The sequence below is a fragment of the Columba livia genome, chromosome 13, assembly GCF_036013475.1.
Source record: "Columba livia isolate bColLiv1 breed racing homer chromosome 13, bColLiv1.pat.W.v2, whole genome shotgun sequence".
NCBI lineage: Eukaryota > Metazoa > Chordata > Aves > Columbiformes > Columbidae > Columba > Columba livia.
In genome coordinates this window covers 18730345-18746772 of record NC_088614.1, presented here as the reverse complement: position 1 = coordinate 18746772, position 16428 = coordinate 18730345, and the positions used below count along the sequence as shown (strand labels likewise).

At 39.6% G+C, this 16428-nt stretch overlaps 1 long non-coding RNA gene across 3 annotated transcripts in view; it reads right to left on the bottom strand.

The window, feature by feature from the left end:
- Positions 1-5450: 5450 nt before the first annotated feature.
- LOC110362295 (uncharacterized) overlaps positions 5451-16428 on the bottom strand; it is a 263471-nt gene continuing 252493 nt past the window's right edge. For all 3 annotated transcript variants that reach the window (XR_010465985.1, XR_010465987.1, XR_010465986.1), the window contains one exon: positions 5451-16428. This exon is cut by the window's right edge. This is a non-coding gene — a long non-coding RNA (uncharacterized LOC110362295).

Genomic DNA, 16428 nt, shown 5'->3' with positions numbered 1-16428 from the left:
CACAATTCTCTCCTCTCAGGCAACCACCCCCCAGACTTCTGATTTTCATCTGAACCTTTCCAGTGAACCAGGGTTTTTTTTTCACTGAAAACTTTGCAGAATGTGTGTGCAGTAAATAGGGAGGAAATAACAGGAAAGGAGCTGAAGATGATCCGGTTTCTCCACAGAACAAGTTACTAGGTGTTACTGCAGATAAAAATTGCCATGTTATGTTTCCTGTGTGTGCGCCAGGAAACGGTGCCCATAGGGTCAAGAGTTGCATTCATTAAACCTTTGTTATCTGATAAACCTGTCGACATGTATGTCAAGGAATGACAGCTGTGACAATCTTTGTGATGTCGGCACCTGAACACGGGGACGTAGAGTGAGACCATCAGCTTATTTCACGTAGGCCACAAAGTAACTTTCAGAATAGTAGAATTTTAACTAACTGTCGTGCAAAAGAAAGTAATGAGATTTCACATGAGATCAGGACCTATACCTGCCTATGTTAGATCATTAAATTGCCTTTTCCACCTGCTTTTTGGATGGAAACTAATTAATACTCTGTTCTTACATGGCTTCAGTCTGATGTTAAGCAGCTCAACATTCCCATTGATGACTAAAATTAAAGAATCAGTCTCTCATAAAAAGGATATGATTAATTAATAAACTTTGGAAAAAAAATCATTTTCACTTTAAGAAAGAATTTTACTGGCAGATATTATGAAGGCAAAGGACATGATGATACGTACAATAAAATGCTGTTAAATTCCACGTCCTCATTTATCTTTTGTTCTCTTTGTAGTAAATTCCTTAAAGATCATTTAATTTAATTAAAGTTGAGAGAAGTACCTAATTCCAGTAGGTAGGCCGGCAGGGCCTTCTCCTTCACTGTGAAACCGCTGCTGCTTGCCACCTTTTCCTTTCAGAAAAACTAGCAGTGGATCCACCCGGAACCTGCAAACCCTGCATTTATATTTCTGTGTAACCAGGGTTTATGTGATGTACTTTACACAAATGCGTGTGCATGCACACATATGTGTAGATTAAACAGGTCATCTGTAGCATACATAGGCCTTTCCTTATGCTAGAAAGAGACCCATGCTGTTTGACCTGTACTGTGATGCTTGTTGGCAAATGAGGCAGAAGAAACTGGCTTGTCTCTCTTAGGAAGAAAATCTCGTTTCCTCCCACTCTAGAAATGGTACCCGTGACTTTAAAACTGATGCAACAGGTAGTGCTGCAGGATATTTTGTACCAGTTCTGCCACCCAGCAATATTTAGGCCTGTACCATTTAGGCCTAGTACCATGTACAAATGCTAAATGCGATGGATTTGTTTTCAAAGCATTTTTTAAGATAAGGAAAAGGCGGAGCGTGCTCTTCACAGAAGCTTCCCTGTCAGTTTTAACACACTATGATGTAAATGTAATAAGCTTCTATGCCAAGAGGCTAAATAGAAACTGATGTCCTCAATATAGGTTATTTGCACTAAACAGTCAAATTTTAAAATCCACTAAAATTACATCAGTAGAAAAATGTGAATTATATGTGTATTTGGTACATTTTACTATTCAGCTTGTGGCTTAGGAATCACTACAGGGCTTTTTCCAGTTCATCTGTTTGCACATGGCACCAGTAGCTCCGATACTCCACACTGGTTTTATCAGACATATTTCTTACAGCATCTCTAATATTGGAAATAATTAAGTTTTTTTGATCTAGACCGTTACCTAAATGATGTGACCGCTTCAATCACTATTTGAAGAGTAGAAAATCACTGGATAAGTTTGCAGAAAGATATTAGCAGATGCAAAGGATTGCAACACATTTGAATTGCTGCTTATAATATTATGTTCGCAACTTCTGGAGCTGCTCTGATGTCCAGGGTACGTGCGGGTACTTCTGACACTGAACGGGGGGCTGCCCTTCATGAATTTGAATCAAATAGCCATTTGGATGCTCCTCAGCAGTTTTTTCCTGTCTTTTGTTGTTAAAGCAGAGCAGCCAGTGCTCCTCACAGTACATTTTAAAAGAATGTACTCCCTAACGTTTACTGGACAGTGTAAGGTACAGTTTGAAAGCTAAGCAACAAGCAGTTAAAAAATTACTGTTGTAAATTGTACATGACATGGAAATGTCTCACTGCTGATGGAAAGATTGATCCACTATGAGTTAATTTAAGTGAAACTGTTGTCCTAATGTAGTAAAAATTGACAATAAACAATGTTCTGTGCCTATGGCTTCAGTCCTGGTTAGGAGAAAAGGGCTCAGTGCTGTGGGGAGGATACTGTGGCCTATGTGACTACTCACGTAGCCAAGGAAACAATCTGTCACATACTCCGTCACTCGTTGCACCAGCTGAAATCAGCAGTGTCTAAGATTGGAGTTTTTATCTCACTGTTCAGGTCAGAAAGGGTTACCAAGAAATCCTCTCATCACCTGTGAAGGTAAATAGCCGCTGTGAGAGAAGCACTGCGATCAGTGCGCTCTGCAAATAATACCTGTTCAGCTAACAAAACAACTGGAAATCCTTGTGTTTCAGGGAACAGGAAGAAAACTTACAGATAGGGACTTTGAAGAGCTCAGCAGTCCCGAGGACATATTTTATTTATTTATTTATATATATATGTATATATGTATATATGAAGCTCACAGTGTAAAATAAAAACCTTTGGGATATTTGTTAATGCAGAGTTGGTTGTGAGCAGTTTAGTGAGCCTACCGGTCTCTTCCTTACCAACTCATCAGAGAATCTTTTACTAGGACTTAGCCCTGTGTGTGTCATTCTCTGCCAAGCACATCATAGCGCTGTTTTCTGTCTCCGCAGGCATGAGCACACGCGTCGTGGCCGCTCTCTCAGCTTCTCCCCTGCCTCATCCTACCAAAGAGGTACGTGTCTTGTTGCTGGAAATTCACAGTGATGTTTCTTAGGCCTTGCTCACCATAATCCTTCCATCTCTCTTGGGTTGGCATTGGTAGAGAATACCATAAAGTTGTCTACAATGCATGTGTAACGTGCCTGTCTTCCACTCTTTCAAAACATGATTTACACGACAGATTTGGGAAGAGTCTCTGTTATATCTTTGTAGCCCTCAACTGTTTCTTCAGTGAGAACAGAGGTACTGTGAGACTGACTTATCGTATATGAGTGTACTTAACATGCTCTGTAACACCCAGCCACCACCTTCTTGACACTCCTGACAGCAACCTCAGGTTTTTCATGCAAATCTTGAAGCCCTTATTGTAAAACGCATACTGAAAAGAAAGAATATCACATTTAATAAAGATGTTATGGTCGGTCTCCTAAAAGTAGAAGCTTCATCAAGAAGATCACTATTCCATTTCTTCCTAGATTTCATTTTTTCCCACCTTTGGTACTATCTGGACACTTGAGTAGGTAAGTATGATTTTTAAACTCTAAATAGACTTTTATGACCACCGAATATCTGGTGCATCATTTGAAGATATGGCCTGAATGCCATCACACATTTGTCCCTACTCTGATTCTTTATGTAACAAAGATGAAGGTTAAATGCCATCAAGGTTTTTAAACCAGTATAACTAGTATATAACAAGTTTAGCAGACATAATCTTTTTTTGCAAGTTTTAACAAGAATGTTTTTCCTGCATGAATTCAGGAACAAGCATTTAACTCCCACTGGTTTCAAAGCCATGGGAATTAAGCAGGTGCTTAAAGTTAATGAGGTACTTAATTGCTTTGTAGAACCAAGATGGACTGTTGCATTGCAGGTACAATGAGAAATTGTCACTGATTTCCTTTCTGAGTGAGGAGATTTTAAGGATCAAGACCTCAGTTGCAGTCCATCTTTTTACCATTTATGCAAAATTTGATGGTTGAAAATGGTGATGTTCTGTTGGAATCTGGGTGGCTTCAGTTCCAGCATCATTAAAACCATTCAAGCTTGATCACACAAGATTTTGTAAATTTTCTAATAGTATGACTGAAACCTGGGAGGGCTGAGTAATTCCTAAGTATTTTACACCCCCAGTGTTTTAGCGAGATGCAGTCTATGCCAGTTCGCATGTGGTCCCCAGCAGTGAGCTGAGTGATCGTAAGAACAGACTTTCATTTGACCGATGGGGCATATTGTCTTGGGGGGTGGACAAGGGAGCAGGAGAAACACTGGCTAGAAAGATGAGTATATTTTTATTGGCAGGAGGTGTTTTATCACAGAAGATAACTGTGCATCCGGAAACGTTAGACCAGTTGCATTGTTGAAAATCCAGTGTATTTCTTGGTTCCCTGTCCCATACCCCACCTGGCCAGTGTCATTCCGGCTGCGACACGATTCAAGAACCCTTACCAGCTATCTCGTCGGCGCCAATACAGTCAGGTACAAGGAGGGGCAGTGTTTATTTCTGTCAGAAAACACCATGGCTGTAGTTGTGCTTGGTCACTGTGTAAACAGCGTAGCACTGAGAACTAGTAAGAAAATTCACCTTGAATCATTAGTATTGCATTTATGCACCACATCTTACCCTAATGGCAATCATTTAGTATACACATATGCTCTTTAATTAGCATGGCCAACATCTGCTACATTTTTCCCATCTTTAAAGCACAGGGTAATATTTTACTCTTGCAAGCTAATGTTTGTCATGGCAGCAAAGAACCCACTTCAAGAGGAAAGGCAGTTTTTACATTGGTGTCTCAGAGTAACTTTAAACCGTTTATGGTATTTCTATTTAGGATAATTCCAGAGGTGTGTCTATTTATCTTCTGCATTAAAATTCAAGAAAAAGCCTTAGCTTTTGGCTTGCCTTCGGGGCTAAGCTGTGTAGCAGACATGCTTCTCTGAGATAATTTGTTTTCTAATTGCCATTCGTTTGCTGAAATACAATTAAAGTTATTGCTCTAATATTAACATCAACATCTTGATTGCCTTATCAGAATATGAATATGTATTTTTCTTACTCTGCTTAGAGACATCTTTCACTAACTTTCTCTGAACATGTAGCTCTTAATTAAAGAGAATTTTTAATTCATCTGTAACAGCGCTTTTCCAGCAACTGCTGCCAGTTGATTGGCGGGTCGCACCTTACATGTGTGTCCAGGCTGCCATCACATTCTGTCATTACACCAGGGCACCTGCTAACCTTGAATACCTGCGCCTTTTAAATCAGCTCATACAAATCATTTGATCTTTGCGTAATTGCCAAAATTAAGTTTGACAGCAGGCAAACTGAAGTCAGACACAGATTTCATTAGGAACTGGAATATGGGAAGCAGCTGTGTGAAAGCACCGGCCAGCCAGTTGATCTGAAGAGCACGAGAAGGGGCCCTCAAGCCGCGAGGAGAGAAAGATATTGCTCAGATTATTTAAAGGTAACGAGGGAGCGTTACTGAGCAGTCCAGCTGCGTGCTCCCGTCATTTTGTTAGTGGATGGGGGAACCATTTATTTACTAGAGTCAAAAGAGAATTACCAAAAGAAATCAGCACAGTGTTATTATTAAAATGATCTTTATAAACTTCTTTGGGTTTAACACTACTTTACAAAGGTGTTTAATGAACAGGATTCGTTCAATCGGTAAAAGCAGGAGATTGTTCCCAAATAGTTACAGAAATGAACAGGCCATTTGGGATGGCAAAAAGCAGCGATATAGTGAAGCGGCAGTCCCATTTGGTGATGAAATTGTTCTTTTTACTTTGAGAGATCCTTTTAAAATCTTCTTTTCTCGTTTAGTAATTTTCCTTTTATGACAGTGTATCTATTTCCCACACCTCATTAGTTTCCGAGCACATGTGAATATCCCACTGAGTTACACAGAAAATGATTTTTTTTAATATGATAGAAATGCAAAATTGAATCCTAGTTTAAAAAAAAAATAATAATGAAATTGACATTTATGCTCTAGTGAGTTGTTCTCCAAAATGAATTCACTGTATAATCATCAGCAAAAATTAATTTGTAATTTATATCATGTAGGGGGTAATTGTTCCATGTTATAGACCTTCATAGTTTAAAACTGAAATAGCAGCTTTTATTGACCTTTCAACAGAGCTCAGGTAGCAGCGACCACGCATGTGTTTGTTTTCTCTGGGGAAAAACAATATTACACATTATTACAAGTTTTTGAAAAATACTGAGATCTCTGCTTTCCAGTCCTTTAGTTGGCATAAGGAAAAATCACGGCTGTTCGGCATTGCCTCTCATGTCGTGATGGAGCGGCATCTGCCATTTACCCTCGATCATCCAAGTTTGCTTCTGTCTTTGAGCATATTGTATGAGCGATCCAGTAGCTGTTCTCTGGACGGTCATTCATGGAAGAACTGGAGATAATTATACGGTTGTGCTTGCACAACACATAATAAATTCAAATGTGAGAAGCCTGCCATGGGCTGGGGGGCGGAGGAGGAGGAAATTGTGAATGTCTGCACAAAGGAGAAAACAAAGGGAAAAAGAGGTTGCTGGAGTTCATTGTTCTAAATGTGTGTCTGCAAAGGACTAGGACCAGCTACTTGTTTTTCCCCAGATAGGCAGTTACATTTTGATTTCAAACATACATATAGGTTTGAATTTAGTTGCATGCTTTTATCCTTCGGGAGACGTTCATTCAGATGAGAGCAGACACTGCAGATTAGAGCGCCCAGAAATCCTTAATCTGTCTGTTAAATATACTAACACAATTTCATACAGTGTTTTATTCCATGAATAATCATCAGGATTCATACAAATTCAATACTGAATCAATGATTTTGATTTTTGGTGAAGAGGGGCTTCAGGTGACAGAGAAGAATAAAGCTACAGATACAAACATGGTGTTTAAAGGATGTGCTTCCAGACCACGCATTAACGGTGTGGTCTGGATTTGGATTTCTATGCTCTAAACTTTGCGACTTTAGATTAATAATGTCAGCCTAGCATCGTAGGCTTCAGCTGTGCTTTTATAAACCAAGTCCATGTAGCAGTAGGTGTTGGTTTCAAATAAACCTCCGCTCATCGTCCTTGGAGAGATTTTTCAATTAAAAATAATATCAGAACTGCTAGGAATACTCTGCTGTGATGAAACTGTTAGCATCGTTACATCTCCTGATTAGTGCAGCACTTGTGGAAGTTGTTTATGAGTCCTGCTATGATAAAATGTATAATATGTATTTAGAAGTTTAACAGAAGTAACTACAAGCCTTGTAGAGCATACACGCTCTTGCTTGTTTCAAGAAACCAGCGTTTCTCGTTGCTATGCTATCTCATGTTTGGAATTGCCTAAAGTGCCTTTCTAGTGCATAGATGCTGCAGAAAAATCAACTTGCCTCATTGATTTCAATGAGCAGCTCCAAGGTCAAATGTTATTCAGCTGTAAAATTATCTACTAAATTTTTTTACCAAGGGAAACCATCTGAGTATTGAAGGACAAGATAAAAGTCCATTTACAGAATGCAAAATAATGGATTTTGTTTGTTCAGCTCATCGTAACAACAGGGATGCGCTTAGCATCTCTACTTTTATTTGTAGCATTACAAACCTTCGGGTGATCACCCGTCATGAACACCACGCTGTCAGAAACAGAGGACTGTAGAAATGTAGTTCTAGATAGAGCGCAGATGTATGCAGAATATTTAGACCTGGGAAAAGGGGGGGAAGCTTAAGATTTCTTGAAAATTGCCTAGAAACGGAAATAAAATTGACCAAACAAAAAAAAAAGGCAATTAGAAATAAGGCGAACAGAAGATATTGGAAGGTGTGTTTTAGAGCATTGGATATGTATGTGGGAGCAAACTAAACTCCCTTGATTCTACCTGTAGATAACTGACATTTTCCAACAGATCCTCCTTTGCAGTGGGATGTCTGAGCTGTTGCATTTTTATTTTTGAAGTTATTTTTCAAAATAGCTTTGTACTTTCCTTGGGAGGAGAAAGAACATGTTTGTTTTTCAAAATGTTTTAACAAAAAGCCATTTTTGTTTGAAGTTTTTAGTTTTGTATTTTAGAATATCTTTTCTCCTAGGAAAATGCAGTCAGTCCTACAGATACAGCTGCGATCCTCCGCGGAGAACCCGCAGAACCTGAAGGAGGGCACGCTGCCTCTGCGAGCCCAGCGCGAACAGGCTGTGTGATACGGGAGCGTGTAAGGAAACAGTAAGTTAAGTCCTTCTCCTACTTCATAGCTGGGAGCCATAAGAAAACTGTTCAGTTCAGAGAGTGAGACTGAGAGAGCAAAAGCCTTCCAGGTGGATCAGCAGGGGGTAGAGAAGGCTCTTGGAGATCTGAAATGGATTTGCCTGTATTGTACTATCCACACTTTGCAGACTCCTCAGGTTCCTGTACACTCGCCTTCCCTCATTAAGGGACACTTGGTTTCCCTCAATCTCTCATTAAATCCCAATCTTCATCAGAAGATTACGGTGATTTAGATTGCAGTCTTGAGGAGTCCTGGTTCTGCAGTTGGTGTAGCCAGGCTCTGGCAGAGTCCAGCTGGTTCACGGTTACATGTAAATTGCTTTTGTCTCCCCGGTGTACAAAGCCGTGGTCAACATCGGGTAACAGAACTGAATATCTCAGAATCAGTGGCATTTCCTACTGAAAACTTACAAGCTTACCTTAAATATGAGCATGGCCATTTCCATTACTTATTTCATTTAGCTAGTTATTTAGCTAGATTTGCCAAAGAAATCCAGTAGCATTTTCTGATATTCAGTGCACACGCGGTGATCTCCATCTTTGAGATAATGTGTTGAGATACCCATTTTCATGTGAGCAATTACCTGCTCACCTGGTGATTGTAAAAATGTTTCCAAACAAATTGTAACATATTCCCTTCTATTGCAGAGTGTTTCCCGTGGGACCGTGCTGGTACCGCAGATGTGGCAGGATAACTGGCATTCTTTTATAATGTAGTAAAATAAATTGTGTTTTTATAGGATGGTCCTAATATACAGTAACACAAAACTCTTTAGAGATGCATCAACGGCAAACTGAAGTTAAAAGGAAAATTTTACAGCCAAGTTGCAAAGATGTTGAGTTTTTCAGAAAATGACGAGGTGTGTGACTGAGCCACCAATACGAGTTAGGACAAATGAAAGAGCAACTTGTAATTATGAAGCATCTTAGCTAAACTGAATGATTTTCATGCCCTTATTTCTGTGATTAAGATTTTATCCATTAGCGTACAATTTGTCAGCCTAGACAGACCTAATCGAATCATAGTTACAGCTCTGTATGCTCAGTAAGATGTGGAGAATGGATCATATCATTTATCTAGTTCTTTCTCGACAACAGCTTAACATTTATTTCAGTGGTGTGCACTGCAATATTTCTATCTGACATTAAAATTATGACTTCTGTAATTGCATCATAATTGTTCTTAACTCCTTCACTGAGAAGTAATCAGCAGTACCCAATGAGAGCACAAGGGAGGTAGGGAGAGAGAACTTTTATTAACTTATCTGAATACTGGCAATAATGAAGTTTTTCCTATGATTTTATCTTGTTTACGTCCTTTGAGCAGCACAGCTACGACAACTGACTGCAGTTAGTAGTGCAGTAGTCTCAGGACAGACAGACAGGCAGTTTGTGCACCCTGTCCTCAGGATTGCCTGGTAGGGCTTTAATCAGATGTGTTCTTTTGGCAGTGTGCTGGCTGGACGTCTGAGAATTGGAATTTTAAAGTAACATGATCTAATACCTGTGTTCTCTATTGCTGTTGCAGAACATTGTTGTTGTGTCTGTAATTTAGGGCTTTTATGCATAGAAAGTCTTTGGTAATTAAAAAGCAAAGTTATTTACAGAATTCTGGTGTAATGAAGAGCTTAAGTAGGCTTTTAATACAGCTGTATCTACTATATTACATGCAATGTGTCACCTTAACCAGGGGAAAACATTCCCAAACAGTCTGTGTACTGAAAAGCTGATTAGTATTTTTGCACAGACTGCTAACCCAAAAGAATATCACATTATAATTTCACAAAGGGGGTATTTCATAGGCTTCAGTGGAAACTTCAAAATTCTGGTTAGTTATGTATTTCCCTTAACTGTATCTAATAGCATTTGGTGACATTAGAGCTCTGGAGTTCATTTGTCTACCAAGATAATTATACTCATTATCAATACCAATATCGCGGCTATTCTTATCATTCATACCATTTTCCCAGCTCAGGGAGGAGTTGTGTAACATGATAAGGAACAGGGTAAGAAATTCCCAAGCAGGTGATACCCAGTTTGAACAGACATCTAGGAGAGAGATATGATTTACATAGTTGCCTTACAAGTACCAAACCAGGATAACCAGTCACCAAACTCGATGGAGTGTTCTTAAGGCTAAGGGGAGCGTTACCCACGTGCACTGTGTGGGCAGCGGCCTGAGTACAGCGGTGAGAGGCCGACTTGAGGGCCTCCGATGGAGACCAACGCTGTGGCTGCTGTTTCTGCAGCTCTGGCTTCAGGCTCAGACGACGGCTGTCACTGAAGGACTTTGATTTGGTGAACTGCTGTGGCGGGCCAGTCCAGAACCTCGAGCTGCAGGTGACGATTTCCTCCTCTCTGTCTTGGTTTGTGCTCCAGGCACGTTTTGCACAGCCCCATACCCGGTGTGGTAACAGTAACTGCACTGCAGCAAGAGGTGTAGAATTCCTCCTTGGGTGACTCTTCTTTCTTCAGACACCTTCTGGGTTTGGGTTGATTTTTCTTTTCCTTTTTGAAACGTTTGCAAGCAGTTGAGGCCTTTAGATGAAGAGCTGTCCTTCATAACTTTCAGTTAATAGCTTTACTATTATGATTTAAAGAAAGGAATGTTTTTACAGTTAAATCAATATGCCAGTAAGATCAGAACATAGTGAGGACTCTAATGGCTGCAAAGATTTGGAAGTGGTTTTAATGAACACTCAGCAGGTAAGAAAATATGCTTTTATGTTCACTCCAAACAAAAATATAGAAGCTGAGGAGAAAAAAGGCAGGCTCTAGCCAACCTTATTAAATGAGAAGTGGCTGTGAAATTATTTATTTCATCTAAACTAAATAAGGCCAATTATTGGCTCTCCATGTGAAACACAAGAGAAGTTTTCAGTGTGCTTTTGAACCAAGGACCTAGTTTGATAGAGAATTACATAGAGCCAGCTTACAATTGTAAGTCATGCTTTAAAAAAAAAACCCAACAACCTATGATTTTCCTCATAGGCAGATGTAATGCAAGCCATACCCATAACCTTAGGGGCTGAGATCATGTTCTATTTATGTTGTAGTATATGTATTTCTTTAATGCTATATAACATATTATTTATTATTTAATACCAAATTGGATTGTATTTATTGATACTTATGCAAGTGTAGAATGTTAATAAGTACCTTTACAGTGGAAAAAAAAATCTGCAACTTGCATAGTGAATCAGCAATGCTGGTTTCAGGAGGTGCAGCTGAAAGCGTCCACCGTGTTCCCAGCAACACATTGTTCAGCTCTGGGAAGGGTCCAAAAAGAGCGGAAAAACATCTCTGTGACACTTCTTTGATACCCATTTCTGTAAGTTCAGTTTTTCTGTCTAGTCCACTCTCCAGGAACCCTCTAAGAGGCCAAGTGTCTCACAGGCTGGTACGTCAGGAGTAGATTTATGCATAATGTGCCTTCTTATGTTTAACTTTTTGTACGTCCCAGGTGATTTAAATGATTTAGCTGGCCTCAGACCCAGAAGGAGCGGAGGCTGGAGCGGAGGCTGGAGCGGAGGCTGTGGGAAGGGGGCACAGAAAGGGCTGTGCAGGTACCTCAGGCAGAAGTTCAAGCCCTGTAATCTGAAAGGTGACTTCAAGTCCCTGTTCTGCTATACACAGTGTGAGAACTTCAACAAATCACTTATTCCCCATGTGCTTCAGCTCTCTGTCTGTAAAATGGACAGAATAGCATTTGCCTACCCATGGGTTTACTTTGAGCACAGCTTCATTAAAAGGTGTGAGCAGCTTGCAAACTGCTACAATAGATGCACATAAGAACACAGCACAAAGCTGGGGTCACCTCTGGATGCAGCAAAACAAACACACCAGCATTTCTTTGTGTTTGGCTGCTTTGGTTTCGTTTTGATTTTTTTCCCTAGGAAAAAAAATGTGAAACTTTGGAACGAAAATAAACATGGAAAAGTTTTTAAACTCTAGTCAGAAAAAAAACAAATTCCAGATCAGTTTGGAAAGCTTGAACAAACACCATACCATCTGCTTCCTGAGTTAGTGATGGAGTCTGTCATTGGGTGATGTCTTCCAGGACTTTCCATCTTACTGGGTAGTTTCAGAAGTCAGAAAAAAACTGGCTAGTTGTCATTCTGGAATAAAGTAACCTAACCTTGTAACCTAACTAGAACTATAAAGCAAATAATAAGGAACTTGTATCACACTAGTCAAATGCTGCTAACCAAGTAGTAAAATGACTTGTGTGTATCAGCACCAGCCTTTCTGTACCTCCACTGATAACTGGGGAAGATTTCAGACTTCTCTTGTTTTAAATGGCAGAGACCGAAGCAAAGCATTTAACAATAGAAATGTTCACTGCTGTCAGTATTATTGCCTATAAGGAAGAAAGCACCAAGACTTACTGCTTGTGGTCTGGTATAAACACATTAACTAACTAATTTATGCTTCTCACTTAGAGTTATTTTATTTACAGTGATCTTTATAATAGCAGCCTATCGGTTCCTAAAGCATGGCCATCTCTGAGGTTGGCTGCTACCATCTTACCTGCAATATTCATTAGCAGGCAATAGGACTGTGTCATTGCTGAAGCCAGACACAGAGTTCCTTGAAAAGCAGAAAAAAAAAGGATAACCCTCTATCTATCTATCTATCTCTCCATAATCTGAGGAATGTGGGGCAGAGAGGGGGATCAAGTGCTACCTTCTCCTCTAAAACCATGGTCTGGTATTTTTAGACTTGCTTTAACTATGCAGTTCTGATTGGTAAAATCAAATTGATAGCTGAAAAAAAGAAGCTGGAGCTTTGAGAGATGTGAGTTCAAAGTCTGTAATCTGTTCTAGCCTTTCTGTAGGAATCCGGACAAATCTGTCAGGGCTAAATTCACCAAAGTCCAAACATTGGATACACAAAACTGTTAATTAAAGTCTTCCTAAGTCTGGAAGGACCTAACATCCCACATCTCAAAGTTTCTAGCAGTGATGTTCTCTCGGGGCCTTGGGATTTGAAAAACATTTAGTAGGCAGGAGATAGTTGTTACGTTCTCCGGGTATTCACAAACAAGCCAGTCTCTGTGGAACAGAAGACTAAGATCAGATTTTTCCTACCAGTTTAGGTCTCGGGCAAAATGTATCAGGAGGAGGAAAAGAATAGAATAGAATAGAATAGAATAGAATAGAATAGAATAGAATAGAATAGAATAGAATAGAATAGAATAGAATAGAATAGAATAGAATAGAAATCCACTTCAGTAGATTTGACTCTCATCCTCCATCCCTTGTGCTCACCTCAGGAGAAGTTCTTCTGGCTTCTCTTCATTGCAACTGCTCTATTTATATTCCTAATCAAATACAGATGCATAGGTAAGGAGGAGGGTGCGTTCCTGGGTTCACTGCTCCTACAAAGGCAAGAGTTGAACCTGTTGAGCCTTGCTGCTTTTTCTTTTCTTTAAGACTAATTTTGAAATGGACCGATGCCTTGAAAAAGCTGTGAAACACGGCTTTTTACCCCACAGTGTAAGATGTAGTTTCAAAATATGTTCCGCTGTTTTCTTGTGTCTCCTAGTGGCTCCCTGTGTCAGACACACAGCCCCGTGTGATGATATTGAGCACTACTAATGTTAGCTGTCAGCTGCTCTGTGCTTTATGAGTGCACTGAGCTTGGTGACAGGAGAAGATTTTCCTGTAATGGCGAAAGAGAGAACTGCAGTGATTTGGAAGCTGCAGACTGTTCCTTCAGCGGAAGACTGGATGCTCGATTTAATTGGTTGTGCTTCACTAGAAAAAATAGTGCACTCATTAAAGCATCAAATCTCTACGTTCCAAGAGATCTGCTGCTTTTTTGAATTACAGCTCGTGTAGAATACAAGATTTGAAAATATTTCACCCTGATTATACTTTTGTAACCACCATTTATAATTTGCAGACAGTCTGTGGGGGACAGGGAAGCTCTGGGTATTATTGATTTACACCGATGAGATCAATGTTATAAGCATATTCACATTTGTAAAATAGATGGAATAGCTTTATTCTTCTCCCTGAAGTCCTAAATCAATGTGAAGATTGTTTTCTTCTTTGCTTTTTTTGCTTTTTATTACAAAAATTGGAAAACTCAAAATATTAACATATACATATAGCCCAGTCTGCCACAGCTCAAGTTATACTGTGAGTGAGGAACACCGTATAGGTATTTCATTTCAGCCATGTATTTATAATAACGTCCTCTGTAGGACAATATCCCAGGGTGTTATATGACAAATCATAAAATACTACAAAGACAATGACTGTAGTGGGGAAGGGAGGATTATTTAGAGAAGTAAAGCCTTCATTTTGCTTTCCAAAGCATTGTGTTGCACAATAAATTAAGTATCAGATGCAAGAGTTTCCTATGGCAGTCGCAGATCCCCCAGTGCCCTCACAGCCCACAGAAGGTGAAGTGCTTGTACAGCATGGACACAAGCCAAGGAGCCACTGCCGCTGTAAGTCTAGAGAGCTTTTTCACTAGGAATTCTTCCGTTTCACAATATAACAATTTTAATGTTATGGGTATTTTCAGTTTGCTCTCCCATCTTAGATTTTATTAGCAACACCACAACAGGCATTGTGCAGTATTGTATTCCGCTTTAACAAACAGCTTTGTTTTGACTTCAGGGTCCCCACTCAGGCAGCTGTGAGGGGACAGATGTTTACACCCAGGCTGCGTTTGGATCATCATGATTTCAGTGCACTCTGCTGATGAACACAGTTCCCACGTCACATGTGTTGTCTTCCAAGTAAGTACCTTGCCTTCTAATACATTTTTGAGCTTTAATTGGAAGGTCTGTGTGTAATTTCAGATCTGGTTACATGGTGTAGCATTCTAGCGGTTGCCTTGACTTACTGTGCCCTCCCTCACTGCTTTTTATGCTTCTTGTGATTTAGTTTCTCACATCTGAGGAACTCTGAAGGTTATTTATAATGTTTAGAGAATGAAGAATAAGAAACCAGCGAGATGGCTTACCTGCCCGGATTTTTCTTCTCAGTCTGTCACATTCTGCTTGTTCCCTGCTTTCTAGCATGAAACTAGATACAGAATTCATCTGACCATGTCATATTAATTTCATTACAAAATAATTTTGTAAGAAAGAGTGGCAAGAATCACAAATACATGCATGCACCTGCCTACACGTATTTACAGCTCTTTGGTCTCTTAATGTTGGGAGAGACTGTGGAGTTGTTCTTCTCTCTTCTTTGTACTAAGATTCTGTTGAAGAGTTGAAAAATTAATGAGATTCTTTTTCCTCTTTACTGTAAGAAGTTCATTTACAACTTAGCAATGAGTAACAGATGCTTAAATAAGAATTTCAAATACTGTGTCATTGAACTTTGTCTTGCGTGATGTTCCTTCATTCAGCTTTGTGTAATCACTTCCCCTGAAACTGTCTGCTCGCCTCTTACATCCCAAGAAATGGTGTCACCTCTGGAACTGTTACCTTCTCACTGCTCCTCTTATTTACCAGTTGTTCTCAGTTCTACTGTGATCGTTTGGGAACTGTCACTGTTAAACTTGAAATCTTAAATCCTGCAAGGAACTTGCAAAAATTCTCCATGCACCAGACCCTCTCTTAGGACAGACAAGTTGGGCTCCTTCTAATTATTTCCTAAAGCAGTTCCATCTGCGCATCTCCGAGAGGCTTACCTGACCCACTGGATTTCATTTGGAATTGTGGCACAGCTCTCCGCTCACTCCAAAGCTATGTCAATCTTCAGGTACTGTTATTTTTTGATCCTCTTTTATATGAAACTGATTCCCTTTGATACCTATCTGGCATTTTTTTTGTATATCTAGTTTTATCTTCTTTTGGTGTCACTCCCTGGCAAAAAACTATTGTATGTTCTGTATCTCTTTTCCCCACCATAATACTCCTTTCAGCCTTTACAAACATTTCTTGCTTATGCATATTATAAAAATCAATCTTGTATACAATTTCAGGCTGTCCCTTTTTCTCTTATCAGTGTTACAGTCTTTTAACTTAATTTATTCCTGTGTGCCACTGTGTGAGTGTTTTCATTCCTTAACCTTGATTACTTTTTGCTGTTAGACATTTTACTATGGCATTTGCTGCTGGATGTCAAGCTATGTACTGCCCTCTAGGACACAACATTCATGTCCAGAAAAACATTTTCTCCTATATTTTTTCCTTAATTTCTTTATCCCATTTCCTTTTACCCACCACTGAGATGACTTTTCTAGTGCTCAAACTCCATGTCCTCGCTTGGAAGTCTTCCACTTTTAAGATACAAAATGAAACTATGGGGCAACTTCATCACATCTGCCCTTCT